Raw genomic sequence first — 19765 nt, forward strand, 5'->3', positions numbered from 1 at the left:
CTCAAATAAATAAATAAATATTAAAAAACAACAACAAAGATTTACACTCCTTCCATTTTGTTACTTTGCCCTTAATGTCCTATATTCATCATGAGGTCATAGACTTTTCCATGTTTTGCTTGTGAGAAGAGAGTGGAGAGACCATCAGGGAAAACACAACTGATGTCTCACGGCCTAGACTCAGGGAAGGCACCCATCATCCCCTCTCATATTCTACTGGCGAGGAGTTAACTGTGGAAATGCAGGATGGGAAATATGCTCTAAGTGAGCAACCACGTATCCAGCCCCAGCACGGGGGTGGAAGGAGAACATGAGCTTTAGCTGACAAGGAGCCGTCTCTGCTACGTCTGCCATCTTATCAATCAGTTGACCTAGATCAGCTGGTTCCCCACAATTAAGGGGAAGAGATTGCTTTTTAACTATCCCTAATTCATAGTTGGATTCTATCCTTTATAGTTTCCCCACAAAGATACTCTGCTGACGAATGTTTAAAGAAATTCCTTCCATCTTCTTACTAACTTGTTAAGAATCTGAATAGTCCTTATTTTACTTATAAAGCATGGAAATGAATTTAAAGGATAAAGTTATAGGATTATTTATTTTTCTACTACCTCCCTACAACTCATAATGGTTCCAGAGAGGAGAAGGCTTGAATTGAAAAGGATATCCCTTAGCATACTCACATCAGAAGGCTCTCAGGCCTAAGCTTACTCACCACTGCTCTTTTGGCTCTTTAAACCACTTTAGAAAGGTTATAAAGGATGTGCTTTATGAAACTTGCTGCAGCACTGCAAAATTTTTAATAACAAAGCAACCATAACAATGCTATTAAAATAATTAATTATTCACTCGGTCCCTATTTAACTCACCATAGCTGCCTAACTTCACATAAAGAGATGGGTCTTCAGAGGTGAAACGAGGCATTAACAGGTGTTTCAGGATCAGAAAGGTGATTTGCCATTAGCTACATGGTAAATGTCTTGGAAACAGCAGCAGGGATGCTGCAACTCAGTGCTGCCTGTGTATCAAGTCGTTATGTTAAGTGAAATTATTATTTTGGTTAAATAAATTCTAAGGTATTATTATAAACACATTAATTAAAGTTGATGGTGTAATGAAACAGGTTTACTGTTAATTTCTCACGTTATATAGGTGGAACCTGGAACAATTTAGCTTGAATAAAGGTCTCAAAATGATGCTTTGCCCATTAAAGGGCACTGCACCTGAGACAGAAATGTATTTTCTGTTTGGACAGGGACAATGCCCAGACCCAGAGTTTGTAAACTTTGGCCAAAATGATTTAGTACAATGATGAAGAGTGCACAGATTTTTAAATGAGAATGTTTTAATTTTATTTTTATTTTGCAGAAGTTCTGTTACTTATTTCTTTATGACCATAAGCAGTATCACTTAGCACTTCTAAACCTTAATGTCAACATCTGCAAAATGAGGATATTAACTCCCTTATACGATTGTTGTGAGAGTTAAATTAGAACTCCTATGTCAAGCATTTTGCATTGTGTCTAGAACAGTAAAGGACTCAATAAATGTTAACACTTATCATTGTTATTATTTGATTCCCAAAATATTTATATTGCCTGTCCATTCACATTGTTAAACACTGGACTTATGTTTGAAACAGATGAAGAATTGCATTTTGTTGTACATAACTGACAAGGATAATAAACATTAATTTTTTTCCCCAAGGGGAAATATATTATAACCATCAGATAATGGAATGGAGGCACAAGCAGTCTTTAAGACGGGAGATCAAAATGGAGGACATAAATAGATGACATATGGATGAGACTGTGTTTGAGGAACCAAACCGCTGATTCTACAGACTATCAGAGGCTATCCAAGAGGATGATGCATAGTTTTTCACTTCTAAATGGGAACCGAGGAAATGAGCTTTAAAGACCAGTGAACCATACATGTGGAGAAAAACTGTCTATACATATCAATAGAGGAAGACAGTTTGGACCATACATGTTTAGCATGTTTGAAGAAATGGTCATTGTGCAAATGCCTTCAAGAACTGACCTCACTAAAAAATGAATAAATAAAAGTAATTGAGACTGTTAAAATATATATATATTTCGCCTCTGGGTTTGCTATAAAAGGAACTCAGGGGTTATTACCATCTTATCAAATATTCCATTAAGACTAACAGCCCTAAAAGAGAACTGTCATTTGCCAAAATTTCCTCTGAGCTCTAGGAATCCTTTTTGTCAGTGTCATGCCTGGACCAGGATTCAATACAGAGAAGAATGAAGTCAGAACCTGGTTAATATATAATTAGCAATAAAAGAAGTTGGGGCATTTCAATAATACATCACATGGTCACATGAGAAGAATGCCAAGAAAATAGAGGGAACATGGGCTAAAGATAAATCATGTATAAGTGGTTAAAAAGGGAATTAGATGATAAGTAGAAAAGAGATGACAGCAAGTAGTAATAATGTCTTTTATTTGTATCTACTCTTTCTTAAAAGTAGTCCTTTGTTAATTCTTATAGAATCTGTGAGAGAAGTCTGGGATAAGTATCTAAATCTTTATTTTGGAAATAAAAAAAATAGGACAATGAAATGACTTGTATTGGGTTTTGCTAATGAATCAGGGCTTGGCTGGCACTTGCACACGACCCTATACTATAACAATTAAAACTCGCTACATCTGAATAGTCATAGGGGAAACTCAACTACTCCCCCCACATGCAACTGTATCCATGTTTTTCCTAATCCTATAATATTGAGGTCATAGGAAAGTTTAGAGGTTTCTCTTCACCATTTCTCCCTGTATACTAGTGATCCCATTTTCACCACAAAATGGAATATTGCTCTAAATCTTTGCTGGTACAATCTCAGGAACAGCAGAATTCACATTGTGTGAGGCTTCTTAGAAATGTTGACTTTTAGATCCCACCCCAGACCTACTGACTCAGAATCAGTATTTTGGCAATATTCCCAAGTATTTTCTATGCTCTAAATCACTCACAGCCAGTCTTCCTTTGGGTGCACCATTCAAAGCATCTCAATTCATGTTTCCCCATTTTAACTTATTTTTACTTGCACTGATACCAGGCAGAGGAGTAAAAATATAAATTTTGAAGTTTACCTTTTCTGAGATGCTGAAAGGTGTGTCAACAGCAGCCATTGGGTCTGGCTTAACCCAGCTCCTCAAGAGAATTTTCCTACCGATGCTCTGAGAAGTCTGGCCCAGTGGTACTCCCCCTGACTCTCCATTGTAGTCCTATTTCTGAGATTTCTCCAGCACCAGAGGCCTTGAAGGGAAGGTTGGGAGAAAGGGCACACTGGGACTGCTTCCCTATCATCCCGTAAGGAGAACAAACTTTATAAGTATTCATCTTTCAACAACGACAGTAAACTTAGCAATTGAGCTTGACTATGTAGTCAGTGAGATATGTGAAAATGCACGTTTATAGAATAGATTAAGAGTGGCCTGGCCTGAGCATTCTGGACTTCCCTCAATGAAGAGGATGAGCACAAATTTGTAATCTCTCAAAATTCTGGAGAAGTCAAGTGGTCTGGAAAATATATCACAGTGTTCTGAAAATTTAAAATGGGTAACAGCAGGCTATTATGGAAACTCTAACAAAAAGATATGTCAGATAAGTTTGGTTAAGTGATTCTGCTTTCAAGGAGTTTAATATCAAATTAAACAGTATCATAAAATTTCACACATGGAAAGCACACTAGGTATTAAGAGAAGCACAAATAAAGTGCAGTAGAAATTCAGACACAACTCATGTTCAAGTGACCCCTCTATAAATTGTTCCATACATCCTCCTGAATGTCTGTCTAGCCCATTCTACTTCTTCATCCCAGATTCAGCAAGTAATGTACTTTCAGCCTGAGAACAAAATAGATTAAGGACTCAACTCCCATTTGCAATTAAGTTAATTAATTAAAAAATTATTGAACTTGTGGACTTGGGCTTCCATAGATGGATGAGGAAAGGAACAACAACAAAAAAAAATCAGTCCTAAAAGTTAGATAACAGCAGTTATACAATAGCTTATTTGAAGGTACAATGATAGTGTGCTCAGGACACAACAGCTTGCTCTTTTCTATTTTTAAAGATTTTATTTATTTATTCATGAGAAACAGAAAGAGAGATTGAGAGGCAGAGGTAGAGGGAGAAGCAGGCTCCCCAAGGAGCAGGGAGCCCAATGGGGGACTCAATCCCAGGACCTAGAGATCATAACTTGAGCTGAACCATCTGAACCATCCACGTGTTCAACACTTCACTCTTGATGGAGAAACAGAGTGATCAACTGAGAGAGATTATGCTCTTCGTGATTCCTGTTAACTCTACGTGGACTCTTCCTTGCTGTGGTAGGCAGAGTAATGGCCTCCCAAGGATGTCCAGGGCTTAGTCACCAGAACCTATGAATATGTTACTTGACCTAGCAAAAAGGACCTTGCATTTGATTAATTTAAAGACCTTGAGATGGGGGGCACCTGGGTGGCTCAGTTGGTTAAGCATCAGACTCTTGGTTTTGGTTCAGGTCATGATCTCAGGGTTGTGAGATGGAGCCCTGAGTTGGGCTCCAAACTCAAAGAGTAGTCTGCTAAAGTTTCTCTCTTCCTCTGCCCCACCCCTATGCTCTCTCTTTCAAATAAATAAATCTTAAAAAAAAAAAAAAAAAGGATCTTGAGATGAGGAGGCTGTTCTGTATTATATGGGTGGGTCTATTGTAAGCATAAGGGGCCTTAGAAGTAGAAGAGAGATAACTAGAGGGTGTCATGCTTAGCAAAATAAGTCAATAGCAAAATAAGCAAAATAAGAAAGACAACCATCATATGATCTCCCTGATATGAGGAAGTAGAGATGCAACATGGGGGGTTAAGGGGATAGGAGAAAAATGAATGAAACAAGATGGGATTGGGAGGAAGACAAACCATAAGTGACTCTTAATCTCACAAAACAAACTGAGGGTTGCTGGGGGGAGGGGGTTTGGGAGAGGGGGGTGGGGTTATGGACATTGGGGAGGGTATGTGCTATGATGAGGGCTGTGAAATGTGTAAACCTGGTGATTCACAGACCTGTACCCCTGGGGATAAAAATATATTATATGTTTATAAAAAATAAAAATAAAAATAAATAAAAATACTAAATTTTAAAAAAAAAGAAGAAGAAGAAGAGAGATATAGAAGAGTATATGACTCCAGGAGGGAAGGTCTGAGTGATGGAAAGTAAAGAGGCTTCAACCCCAAATCCTAGCTTTGAAGATGGAGAAATGAGCCCTAAACCATGAAAAGGTAAGAAATGGACTCTTCCCTAGAACTTTCAGGAAGAAATGGAGCCCCATCAGCATCTTGATTTTAACCCAGTGTGACTTGCATCGGACTTCTGACATACTGAAGGATAATAAAATATATTTTGTCTTAAGCCCCTAAATTGGTGATAACTTGTTAAGGGAGTAATAGAAAAGGAATACATTTGCTTAGCCTATTATACTAGCAAAGAGAGGGCTCTTGCATTACTTCCTAAGATCTAGGTCTCTACTTTTCAGTTAAAAGAAAGGGAGTGTGTGTTAATACACATTGTTCCTATTTCTACTAAGTAACATCAAGGAGTGTTAGAAGAAAACACACAAAAGGGACATTTACTTAACGGAATTCATAGTTAGAAATTTACATCTTTTTGATCCAGAATCCAGTTAACTCATCAAAACATTGATGTCATATTTGAGTAAATGTGATAGAACAAAATCTTTGAATAAAAAAGATGATATAAATTACCCTACTACTATAAAATGACTTTCTAGTCATATGAGATTCCCATGAGGTTACATGGCTATTCAAGATTATATCCTGTTTTCTGCTCTAGTAGGCCATGCCCAACTAGATTACACCATGGCAGATACAATCTGGTTTAGATTCATTTGAATTGTAAAATTGTTCTAGAGAGTGGTTAGTCCTATGGTACACCTGAGAAATCCATAGCATTCAGCAATTGGGAATAATGGAGGAAGACATATGCAAGTCCTTACAGTACTCTAGGGAGGTCGTACAAGAAGAGCTAATTTGGGACCAGATGAGATCTCACAAGGATATACCAAACAGAAGTAACATTCTTGAGCTAATTCGGGTCTGAACTAGACTCAGAGGAACTTTGGATGAAGCCCAGGCATCAAGAATAACTAAATGTAAGACATAGAATTTTTATGACAGATCTTTTCCTCTTAGTTACTCATGCATCAAGCACTATGTTCAGATGACAGTCCCAGTAAAGAAATCAGTAATATTTCTAGAAACAGAGACAGACATATTAAATTATATGCCATAACACAAATATTCTGATCATATTTCAGGCAATTTTTCAATATGAAAGTAAATTGCATTTTAGCAAAGCCCTGATCCCAGGTATTTAACAATATCTGATCCCAGGAAGATTTTGTATAAAGATTCTAGGAAATACAAGAACTGTGCTACAATGAGGATGAACTGTTCGATTAGAAATACCATCAGTGAATTCAAAATTAATGTTACTTAATGAAAGAAAACACTGCAAAAAAAGGACATACTGGAAATGAGAGATCAAAGTCCATATGATATGGATGTCTCAGTCCATCAAGGGTCCAGCTCTTGATTCAACTCATCAAGTCCTGAATCAGGCTCCATAATCAGCAGGGGATTTACTTAAGATTCCTTCTCTCCTTTTATCCCTTATCCCTGCCCCCTCTACCTTGTGTTTGCTCTCTCTCTCTTTCTCTATCCATATATATATATATATATATTATATGTATATATAATATATATATGTGCATATCTTTAAAAATTATTACATGTCATAAGTAGTGATGCCGTCCTCAGATTTTATTTAAAAAATCTTCAGCCTTACGGCATATTTAACAGTGACTGGTATATTCCCAGTGAATTTCTGGAGAGTTGATAAAAGAACAACATTTCTCCAGCAATGAATTAAAAACAACAACAACAACAAAAACCTCATTTCTTTACACCAGAAAAACTCAATAACAGAAGTGATCCAAATTACAGAAAGCCTGTAGCCCTCTGTAGAGTAAATAACACATCCCTGAACAACATTCTTGGAAGTCAAAAATCAGAATGTATTGATTTATCTTAGAGTAATAAGGTAATTTCTGTCATTTTTTCTTAATTTATGAAATTCCATTTCTGGAGTCAACAGCAATTTACAAACTGGGCTAAAAAGGACTTATATAGAGACTGGCCCAGCCTAAGAGGAAGAGAGAAGTTTTTATTGAAAAGGCATTTATTTAAAAGATCATTGAAGATCTTTTAAAATAGCTTCACTCCTTTTTTCATCCAAATTTTTCCCTTTTCTTGAAATCATTTATAGTGAGAAGTTGGTTGGTACAGATAGGAAAACACTTAACATATAAATAAATATGGAGAATTTTGTCCAGAATATTTTTGAGATTTCAAGATAACTTCACATGTATTTGGAATCAAATGATATTTGTCTCGTCCAGGGGGTAAATATAGTTTGTATGTATGTGCACATATGCATCAATATTTTTAAGTCATTTGTCCTTATTGCTCTCCAAAGATGGGTTGCATGCTCTGATATGCTATGTAGTTCTGCCTGATTTCCATTGTAGTTTCTCCTGTATCATCTTCAGCACCCATAATGAATATTTATGGAGTAAATATTGTATACATTGTATGATTTTTGCACTAACTTGGTCAGAGGGTCCAGGTCCAGACAGTGAGTTTTACAACAGAAAAAAAAAAAAAAAAAGTGATAATTTATTAGTTTCCTGGTCCATTCAGTGCAAAACTTGTCTAAGACAGATACCCCAAAGGCCTGTGTGAACCGGCCTCCCGTGACTTAAAACTGACCAAAATTGCAAACACACTCAGCTTATCCTAAGAAGTTATAGTTCTGAATAATGAAAAAAAAATAATAACCTAGTAGTTTGGCATAGGAAAACATAAGGTCCAATCATTCAGAATTGTATGTCAGTTCTAAGTCCTCCATATACTTGTAACTAACTGCCCTCAGACTAGACCACACATTCTTAATGTATAAAATGGGTTTGTGAATACCTCCCTCATCTGTTTATAGGTACATGAGTATACTGTCAATCACAGGGCCTGTTGCCTAATATTATTGACACTTAATATTAGTTTTCTTCTTTGTCTCCTTGGCTTCCTTTAGGAAGTATTATATCACTAACTGATCATTTTATATACTTTATTCCTCTTAAGTAGGACTAATTTTTGTTTCTATTAAAAAGAGTAATATATTAAAAGTAGTTTCTAATTTGGGCAATTGGGTGGCTCAGTTAGTTAAGCATCTGCCTTTGGCTCAAGTTGTGATCCCAGGGACCTGGGATTGAGCCTCATGTGGACTCCCTGCTCAGCAGGGAGTCTGCTTATCCTCTCTCTGCCTCTCCCCTCCACTCACTCTCCTTATCTCTCTCATAAATAATTAAATAAAATATTTTTTAAATAGCTTCTAATTTTAGTTTAATGGAAATAGCAAATACATAAATAATGTTTCATGATTTTAATTTGTCTTATCTTTCAATACTTATATTTCCAAACTAAAGAGTAATATCTTCAATTATGCTCAGAGGAATATTCTTTATTTTCATTGATCATTTTTATTGGATTCCTCAAACAATTCTCTTTTGTCTGTACTTTTCTTTTCCATTACCATATATATTTCTTGTAAAGTAGAGACATGAACTATATGAGAAATTTAAGATATAAACTCCACATTTAAAAGATGTTAAGGAAATCATTCTTCTAGGTATTTTCCAGTTCTCTTCTTCAATTCCTACTACAGAAATTTATTGCCATATTGACTAATCTAAACTTTATTCTTTTTTCTTGGGCTCTAATTCTTTACTTCTTAGTACAAACAATTTCTTACCTGTTCCTTTTTTTTTTTTTTTTTCCATTTCCACTGTGCACTGTAGAATACTTTATCTAGCGGTAGTAACTACATTTGTCTTCAGTCTTTTCCTGAAAGTATCCTTCTATAGAAGAATTAGGCGTGGCATAAATGAAATTTAGCATCAGAGTTGTTCTGTCGTAATAATTTGCCCCAAAAGGATCCATAAGCTAATTAAAGCACATGGGTAGAGCAGAACAGAAGAAAGAGATGGTAGACTTGGCAGTGATAATAGTACAGGTAGATAGTTGAGAACAGTGAGGTACTGAGTTAGAAATCAAATAATAGTTCAGTTACTGAAGGAGGAAGAATCCAAAGCCCAAGACTAAAATTTTAATGGAAGATGGGAAATTATACTTTTTTTGAAAAAGATTTATTTATTTGAGAGAGAGAGTAGGGGGAAGGGGTATGGGGAGAGGGAGATAAGGTCTTAAGCAGACCCCACACTGAGCACAGAGCTTGACGTGGGGCTTGATCTCAATACCCTGAGATCACAACCTGAGCCTGACCCAAGAGTCTATCGCTTAACTGAAAGCACCACTCTGGTGCCCCAGGGGAAATGACACCTTAATCAATAAAAGTAAAGTGAATAAAAAATACTAAAATAATTCTCACAGTAAGCCAGCATATTCCCACTTTGTAGATAAAGAAAAAAGAGAACAGGAAAATAAAGCAACACCTCTAAAATGATAAGAGCATTATTCATCCCAGAAAGAATCATCAGTCTCTAGAAAATCCCATGAAACGGCCCTATCCATCTTAGTTGTCTTGAGATATTTGAGGCATAAATGGCAGTCCTCCATTCTACCATACCTAAAAGGTATTTTTATATTTCTAAGACTAGTTTCTTTTTCTTTTTAAGATTTTATTTATTTATTTGACACAGAGAGAAAGAGAGCACAAGCAGGGGGAGCAGCAAGCAGAGAGAAAGGGAGAAGCAGGCTCCACACTGAACACTGAACCAGATATAGGGCTTTATCCCAGGATTCTGGGATTATGACCTGAGCCAAAGGCAGATGCTTAACTGACTGAGCCACCCAGGTGCCCCTTCTAAGACTAGCTTCTTGAAAAAACAGAGATGTGATGCTCTAAGACCATTTGCTTGATAAAACCTTCTACAGTAGTATCTATTCCTTTTCCTTCAAACTCGGATATCTATTCCTTTTCCTTCAAACTCGGAGGATCAGAAGAACATGTTGGTTAGAATGTTTATTCCTTTCTATTTACCACCATAACCAATCACTGGCCTGACCAATCCTTCTGAAATTAACCACTTGTACTAACTAATGCACTTGTACTAACATGACGACCACGAAAATAAGCTTCTTTCTTTCCTTTTTTTTTTTTTTTTTAAATTTTAGTTATTTATCTGACAGAGAGAGAGATGACAAGTAGGCAGAGAGGCAGGCAGAGAGGGTGAAACAGGCTCCCCACCGAGCAGAGAGCCCGATGCGGGACTCGATCCTAGGACTCTGAGACCATGACCTGAGCCAAAAGCAGAGGCTTAATCCACTGAGGCACCCAGGCACCCCCGAAAATGAGTTTTTTAGATCGCCTGCTGCAGAAAGTAGAGCTAACTCTAGTCCTAGATGCTAATCTCTGGATCCACCACTACATTTATACCAAGGCTTTCCTTTCTCTTGGGTTTCTTTCAGCCAAAGACTCAACATGATGATGGCAGTAATTCAACTGCCTTTTTGAGGAAGATGGGACTCTTCAGATGAGTGGCTATGGACCAAAGAATATAGATGTTTGGCCAAAACATCTTTAGAGCTGTACCGTAGTCTGAGATTCTTCCTAGCCAATCTGTCTTTCTTTCCTTTCACAGACATCAGACCTACATTCTGGTTTGAAGCCATTTTTTTTTTTTTTTTTTAATATATTCAGTTCTCTTCCCTTAATCCTTTGGAGATATCTCCACTATAGATCTCCTATACTTCCATGTTCATTTAACTGCTTCTTGGAGGATCCAAACTAATACAACCACCCAAATCCCTCTTTTTGCTAAGCTTGCCACACTCTTTGATGGCTGTCACACTGGACTCATATATGTCCTTTATACTCCTTCCACTGTCATTATTCTACTACTGACTTTCTGTTATCTTCACTCCAGATGTTTTCAAACCCAAAATCATAAAATAGGTCTCTCCACCCTGATATCTGTTCTGGAGCATTCTCTCACTACATCCAGTCTTTACTGAACTTCTTGAAATAGAAGCCCATACTTGCTATTTACCTGCCCATTAACAAATCATTGTTATCTAGCTTCTATGTCAACTACTTTCTTGAAGCAATGATTTCTCCCAATTCAGTAGCTATATCCTCTATTCTTACTTTCTCCGAAGTCTCACACAGGATTTGATAGAGTGGATCACTCCCAGTTTGCATCCCTCTGGTCTCCTCGCTTCTGTAGAATTCCTGTTTTTGTGTGTTTATTTGTTTTGTTTTGTTTTGGGGGGGGGTCCTTTGTTTGTTTGTTTGTTTTCCTCTAACTCTATTACTGAACTTTCTGTGAACTCATTTCCTCTCTGGAGCCCTAAATGCAAATGATACACCAAGAAACTAATTGTCAAGGGAGGTAATTTAAGAGGTTAAAAAAAAAAAGGAACTCTTATTCAGCCTGAAGACTTTATTTGTCACCCATCATTTACGACTACCAAATCAAAAGTTCTGGTTTACATTTCTCTCTAGATTGCTTGTTCTCTACTTCAATTAGCCTATTGAATTTCTGCTGTCTATTAAGTTCTACAAACTTATTTTATATCAACTGAACTCTATTTCTTCTTAAACTTGTTCTTCCTCTTGAATTTATAATTCATTTTAACAGCACCATCTTCCTACTCAAATTCTGATTTGAATTTTTACTTAAGTTGTGACTGTTCGTGCGACTTCTGCCACCTACCACAACTCCGATGTTGTGCCTCATCCAATTAGGTCACAAGAGGCATCGCCTTATAGTAACTCACAACACCAGGCTCCTCTCCATTTTCATTGCTGATTCCCAAGTTCAGGTCCCCATTATCCCACTACTAGATATTTTAATAGTATCTCATTGTTTTCCTGTACTCTTTGCTTCTACCATAAGCAAATTCATCTGCCTTCTAATAATTGCACAGTGTTTCTGAAAATGTGTTCTAATTATGACATTTCCAATATTAAAACAGAATATTTCCAAGACCTATAGAAGTGGACCCTAAGCCAGTTTCCTCAACACACCAGAGTGCTGCCATCTATTCTGACATCTGTCAAAAGTCATTTGCTGTTGTTTGATAATTAAAATACTAATGTTTGAAAATAACATATTAAAAAATTAGAAGATTCATGACTGTTCTTCTCTTTAAAAATCACCCTTTTGCTAAGATTTTATTTATTTGATGGAGAGAGAGAGAGAGTACAAGCAGAGGGAGCAATAGAGGAAAGGGAGAAGCAGGCTCCCCATGGAGCAGGGAGGCTGATCAGGAACTAGATCCCAGGACCTAGGGATTATGACCTGAACTGAAGGGAGACACTTAACCAACTAAGCTACTCGGTCATCTCTAAAAATCACTCTTATTCACTTATATGATGATATGATTTCTTGAGAAGCCATACTTACTTGTATACAATTTTGCTATGACCACATACTCCATGTTATAATGTCATCTGTCCTGTGTGCTGAAGAAGAAACTTGTAGAGAACACTTAGTCTCTAGGATCCAAAATCTCTAACTTGGCATTTCATAGCTCAATTTTGACCCAGATTGTGTTTCTTCTTTTCCTTATCACATACTCTGTGCTAACAAGGAAATAGTAATAGCCACAATAACCTAAATTCCTTACTGCTCACTTACATATGTGCCTGTCTTTTTCTGTGTTCCCTTTGCCATGTTGTTCCCTGTGCTTAGAAAGCCCTAGTGCTTTATTATACAGACTAGAGGTCTAAAATTCAGGTGTTAACATGTTATCACCTTCCTGAAAATTTGACTTTCAAGCTGGAAATAAGTGCTTTGCTCTCTGAAAATACTTTCTCACCTACTTACTCCTCTGGTGGGACAGGTAATACTTTTTGCTTAATATTCTAGTTTTAAAATGCCATTTTAATCGTATACTAGACTATAAGCTACTTAAAAGTAGGAACCATTTATTTGTATCCCCCACAATTCCTGACATACTGTTGGTATTTTAAAAAAAATTGAATAAACAGCCCTTTTTAAAGTTCTTTGTTAAGTTTACTTTACTGTTTTGAAACATCCCTCTGCAAACCTGACAATTTTCTTATGTAACACTCCTAAATCATTATTTCAAGTATTAAGTCAAACTAATCTCAGAACTTTTTTCCTGGGAATACCACTATTACCCTTTCTCCATTCAAGGAGAAGAAAATTTTTTTCTATAAACTCAGTTTTCTATTTCACAGCTAATTCCACTTTTCTCTCAATCCTCTGATGGACAAGAGTGACAAATCTTATGGAAATGTCTTAATTATAGAATATCTAATGTTCTTGTACTTATAAAATGCCTCAAGAAAAATAGTGGCTTAGTTGAATAGGACTTTTTTTTTTTTTTCCTTGAAGAAACTATGCTCACCATCTTATGGCACAGGTTTTGCAGAATGAAAAGCTATGTCTCTTGACTGTCAAGTCACCATTGAGCTTTTTTGTCTACTACACCCACAATCTATGCTGAAAGGTTAATTTAACATGAAATACTGAGCCTTAAATGGGGTTTCTAAAAAGAAAAGGAATTTTGAAATTGAGTCATAATCACATAATATCTGTTACTGTAGAGGGTAGAAAGGACCAGAAGAGGTCACTTATTTAATTGCTTTGTCCTGGGAGCAGGAATACCACTAACTTTTTCTGAAATAATGGTTATCTTCTTAAAAAACAAGGAATCTACAGTGTATACCATACTTTCATTTTTCCCCACAGAATTTATTTTCTTGTGCTGATTAACAACAAGAAAGATTTGTCACCAAACTCCTTCTGACAGAAGAAGTATGCTGAGCCCAGCTGCCTGAGATATAACCTTGAGTTTGGCATAAAATTCTTGATAACTTGATCCAGTTGGCCTTTTAGCAAATAGAGTGCAAGCATTTTATTCTACCAAAACAACTTAATTTTCCAAGGCTGAAGTTGAAAATTTTGACAAAAAGTAAAGAGGTACACAACTGTTCTCTGTTGTAACAAGAGGGGAAAACGTCAGAGGCAGATGCAAAGTGGATGCTTCTAGCAAAGGTTTGGTGTGAACTGACACCTTCCACTCTTCCTTGATGACTACCAGTCCAGAAAAGTGAAGGCATTTTTCCAGGGAGATAAAATGCTTAAGTTAACTAAAAGCAACTTTTGATTACTTCTCCAAAGGGGAGGGGGTAACTAAAACCTTCCAAGGTTCTTCTCAACTTTAGCAACATGCATTTGTGTGATGAAAGACTTTAAGCATTTAGGATACCATGGAGATCACCTTCCTAAAACTGCTGATACGCAATGGAAGTAAAGGAATTTGTCAAAAAGATTATGATTTTCTTGCATTGGTGGGCTTTAATAAATCATTTCTATTGCAGACTCCATGGGCAAATGCCATAGAGAAGACCGAAGGTCTTTTTCAGTCTCACAATGGAGTTTGTTTCTCAAAGGCAGAAACGATCAGCAGAATTTTCAAGGCAAAACGGCAGTCTCTGTGCCAAATCTCCCTAGATCATAAAAATAATAGGAAAGACAGAACCATGTTATTGAATATGGTATATATGTACATGTGTTCTTTTCCCCTCCCTCTCTCCTTCACACACACACACACACACACACACACACACACCACACACTTGCATTGCTCTGTCCTTTGTCAACCAGATCAATATTTCAGACACAAATGAGGTAAGCTCAGGGGAAGAGAGATTCATATTGAAGTGTGAAAACATTCCAGGAAGAAAAAGACAGATCTGTTTAAGAGTACAAATACACCCAATAAATCACATGGTGAGCATGGTGGGGGACTGCTCTTCCTTCTGGCAGCTTTGTAATTACTCTCTCAACAAACAACAACTTTCTTTGGAAACAGACACTCTATATGCAAGACAATTACAGCACTGGGTATCACTGCTGGTCAAAGCCCAGGCTACATATGTCACAATCCGTTAGTTAGGAGATGTATCCAAAAAGCTTCAAGTTTATTAAACCCAAGTGCCACTTTCCCTGATCACTTTTCTCAAGGTCTCCAAAGAATAGTCATCGACTATTTCTAATAGTCTATCAGTCCAGTCTGCAAATAATTCTCTTCAAGTGCAGCCTTTATAAATTATTAACCTGATCTATGGGATCTGGTAATTCTCAGTTCAGCTCCCCCAAATAATCTTCTAATCTTTTGTTACAACTCACAATTAGAGATCCTCAGAAGACTACTATGAAGAACATCATTTCATTTTACCCTGTGAGAATCTTATTTGTCCAGATTTATTTTTGAGCACTCTAGAATACATCTTGGGAAATTCATGATAAATAGAGCAATGATACTAAAAATACAAAAAGCATTCTTGGTTTTTGGTACACCTGATGTCTACCTTGTAAAATACAAAGATATGTCTCATATACACTTACTTATTTCATATTTAAGTAGGTAGTGCCTTGAATTATCCTCTAATAAGTTCACGTGTAAAAACATAATTTTGTCAATTAGTTTGTGAGGGAAGAGGCCAAGTTTTGAATGGTCTCATCCTGGCAGCAGTGATGTGCTAGAACTGGCTTACACAAGCTTCTAAGAGCCAATTTTTAAATTTTCAGAAAATTCTGTCAGCCACTATAAAAAATAAAAATATACAGACTTACAATTAGATAAATTACATTAAAAGTAAAGGTAATAAATATTCAGAACTCATTAACCCTTAATTACTTCACTATATTTTACTATTATTTGTGGTCTTAAGGCTATTAAAATCTGATACATCTTTACGTTGACAGTGATACTGTGCATCTTTTCACAATTTTGTGTTCAGTGACTTTACATTCAATGACTTCACCTTGATAGCCTGAAATCAACAATGGTGGAGATATTTATACTACAGAAGTCAGAAAATACTAGAAACCAGAGTTATCCCCTTCCCCCCAGAGAGCTGGTTGTTAAACTTGTACCATCACACCAGTAATGATTGTTGAAATCACTGAAATGATTTAAGCTTTAGAATCATCTTCCAGAGGTAAGAAAGAAACCATAGTACTAGACAAATCAATCACTACCTAACTAACTCCTAACCATTCTGAAGATAGCCATTCCATGCACAGCTCTTACTTTGTTTAGCCAACTTCTATATTGAGGTACCTGGCCTAGGCTCACTCCTAGCCAAAGATGATTATACCGAGTGTGGAACCTGATTACTGTAACTAGGATCTGGTGTGTATGGCTAATTTCCTTTCTTGGAAAACTGAAACAGAGAAAGTGAGTGACTGAGGTATGAGACAGATGGTCATGAAGTCAACTCAAGGACAAGGATATTGTGTTCCGATAGTCCCTATACTGGTCTTCGGGAAGACCTTTTTTGGGCTGTATATACCATGATAAGCTATTAGCTACAACATAAGCCTTAAAGAATTCCTCAACTTTGTGCATGTGTTTTCATTCTTTGGATCTCATTTTGTGCAAAAAGTGAGGTCATAATCCAAATTGCAGTGAGAATGATAAGTCTGACTCAATTGTGTGCTTCTTCTGTGAGGATTCCAAATGAGTTCACAGCTTAATGATTACTAACATGAGCACTGCACTGGGTACTCCACGTACAGTTTCATTTGACTCTAACAACCTTATAAAGTAATGTAGTCATTATCTCACTTTGCAGATAAAAAAAAAAAAAAGACACTTAAGAGAGCTTAAGCGATGCGCTTATTCATATAACTAGCAAATGGTAGAGCTGGTTCTAGGACTTCTCCTTTTAACCAGTATACAAAAATGCTGCAACCCATGTCAGTAAAATGTTTAGACCTCAACAAGGAACAAATAGTCAAAGACTGAAATACTTTAGAAACATTGATAAAAACAAAAGAAACACTACCATTCATGATATTTTTAGTTTTCTGACACCCAGATGGCTGTCAGAATTTTAATGATTAGGGAACTGATACAGACACTCAGGAAGATTTCAGAAAGTCACATGAATTCTCATGTGAAGACTCATTATTAGAGAGATCACATTCAGGATAGAAGAAAAAGCCTTTCTCCTTCCCTTTGACTGATCAAATGTTGCTATATTATACATTTGTTTCTAGGCAGCAAATGAGACAATGATCAACCAAGTTAATTCAAGGGACACAATTCAGGAAAGTGAAGTGAATGGACATCCTGAAGGAAGAAACACCTGATAAGGAAAAAAAAAAAAAAAGGCATATTTGGGGAAGAGAAAAGTTAAGAGATACATCAGAACTGTTTGCAAATATTTGATAAACTGTCCTGTAAGAAACATATTGCACTTACTTTTAACTTTAAAGATCAGAATTAGATTCAAACTGGAATAGTTAGAAAATGAGTATTTTATTTACAAAAGAGCATTCTAATGATGAGAACTGATGAAATGGAAAGTCATCTTCTTGATGCGGTACCAAGTTTTCTCTGTCTTTGATGGTGTTGAAACAACTGAGGAATCCTGGCAAAAGAGATTCAGGATGATCTTTGAGATCATTTCAAACTCTGATAGTTCCCAGTTTTAGGCTAAGAAAAGAAGAATTGAGATCATTGCCCCCAATCACTCCCAGTGCCCTGTCTTCAACTGCATACAATCTAGGTTTTCCAATAACAAGCTCATTCAGGCAGCTTCTTTTCAAAGGCCTACCCAGGATAGGTGGCATGAATGGAGGTGGAGAAGATACAAACCAGAGTTGAAAAAGTACCCCATCATCTTAGCTGAAAAAAAAATGCAACCTCTCTGAGCTGGGAGTCAGAAGTGGCCATTTTCACCAGGTAATACAAATTGTTAGGCAGCTATAGGAAATGTTACAGGAAAGAAGGTCCAATTAAAAGAAATGAGGGACTAGTCAAAAAAGAGGGAAACAAATTATTTAGTCATAAGACTTTGTGTGACCATTGCACTATTTACAACAGCTAAGATATGATAACAACCTAAAATGTCCATTGAGAGATAAATGGATAAAGAAAATGTGGTACAAACATACAATAGAATATTATTCAGCTTAAAAAAAAAAAAAAAAAAAAAGAAAAGAAAAAGAAACCTGCCATGTTGCCAGGGGCTGTTGGGAGAGGGAAATGGAGAGTTGTTTTTCAAAGGGTTTGAAGTTTCAACTCTGCAAGATAATCAAGTTCTAGGGATCTGCCATATAACATTGTGTAGTTAACAATACTGCATTGTACACTTAAAAATCCATTACAAAGGTAGATGTCATTTTAAATGTTCTTATCACAATAAACAAAGAGACTTTCCAAGTCAACAGAATACCAGTGCTAGAAAATGTATCCCGGGGAGTTTGGTGGTATATCCTTATTTGTAATAGGATGGTGAGCAAAATGTAGAAATACAATGTGAATTTTTCTCAACACATATTTTTAAAATCTTGGGTGAATACTAACATGACTATTATCAAGAGAAGATTGGATTACCTTACAGTATTTCTTTGACACCCACTTTCAGCAACTCATTACTCATTACTCTGGTCAATAAGTATACTACTATAATTACAAGTCTTCATTGTTTGAAGCCATTAATACAGTAACAACCAATACGACCATATCATCAAAATTTTTCTGTGGAGACTGCTATTTTTCTATTGTTGAAAATTGAACTTTTAGTCATCTGGTTTGCTGCTTTTCCCGTGCATGGGGTGACTCAGGCTCTGTGGTTAGACTACCTATACTTGAATGCCAACCTGGGCCAACTTTGGGGAAGCCACACTTCTCTTTCCTTTGTATGTACAATGGGTATAACGATTATACTTCTCTTTTAGTCTTCTTGTGATGAACAAATTACGTAACATATATAAAGTTAAATATTTAAGTCATCTCCTTGCTATGATAGATACTCAATATGTAATATTAGCAGTACTGATGATAACTGCTATTATTTTATCAGTATAAACATAAACTTTGAAGAAGCAATTTAGCTTCATTTCACCAATCAGGCTGACTTGAATGATCTCTTTCTATGTTACCCAGCCTAAGAATACCTTAACCCTTTTCATTAGGCATGGACTGACTTATCTATAAACAACAATGGCAATTATATTGACTTTTCTTCATTTTAAACATTGGTAAGTAGTGAGAATAGAAAGGTGGTTGGCTCAGATTTATTTTAAAAAATCCCCATGAAAATTTCACACCAAAATGATTGTTCCTAGGGCTCCTGGGTGGCTCAGTGGGTTAAGCCTTTGCCTGCCTTCAGCTCTGGTCATGATCTCAAGGTCCTGGGATCAAGCTCTGTGTCAGGCTCTCTGCTCAGCGGGGAGCCTGCTTCCCCCCTCTCCCTCTGCCTGCCTCTCTGCCTCCTTGTGATCTCTCTCTCTCTGTCAAATAAATAAAATCTTTAAAAAAATGATTGTTCCTGTTTGAGGCACATCATTGTGAGATGAAGTGTAATTCTGCTTCCTAGTACCTGTACGTTAGCTATTTGGAGAACGGTAGAGTGAAGTTAAAAATCGTGTCACATTTCATCTTGAGTCTCTGCAACTGTTACGGCTGATGAGTGAGGCTAAGATTTGATGACGAATGATGATGAATGACTTGGAATGATTAAAAAAAAAAAGCAAGTGTTCTCACAGAATAAAAGCATGTGTGTCTATGTGTACAGATTGACACATTCAAGTTGCTTAACAGTTTTGGCTTCTGGAACACGGTACACTTCAGAACCCTCTGCTAACCTCACTGGGGGTTGTGCTGGCCTTTCT

Source organism: Mustela nivalis (genome assembly GCF_964662115.1).
Source record: "Mustela nivalis genome assembly, chromosome: 1".
Taxonomy (NCBI): domain Eukaryota; kingdom Metazoa; phylum Chordata; class Mammalia; order Carnivora; family Mustelidae; genus Mustela; species Mustela nivalis.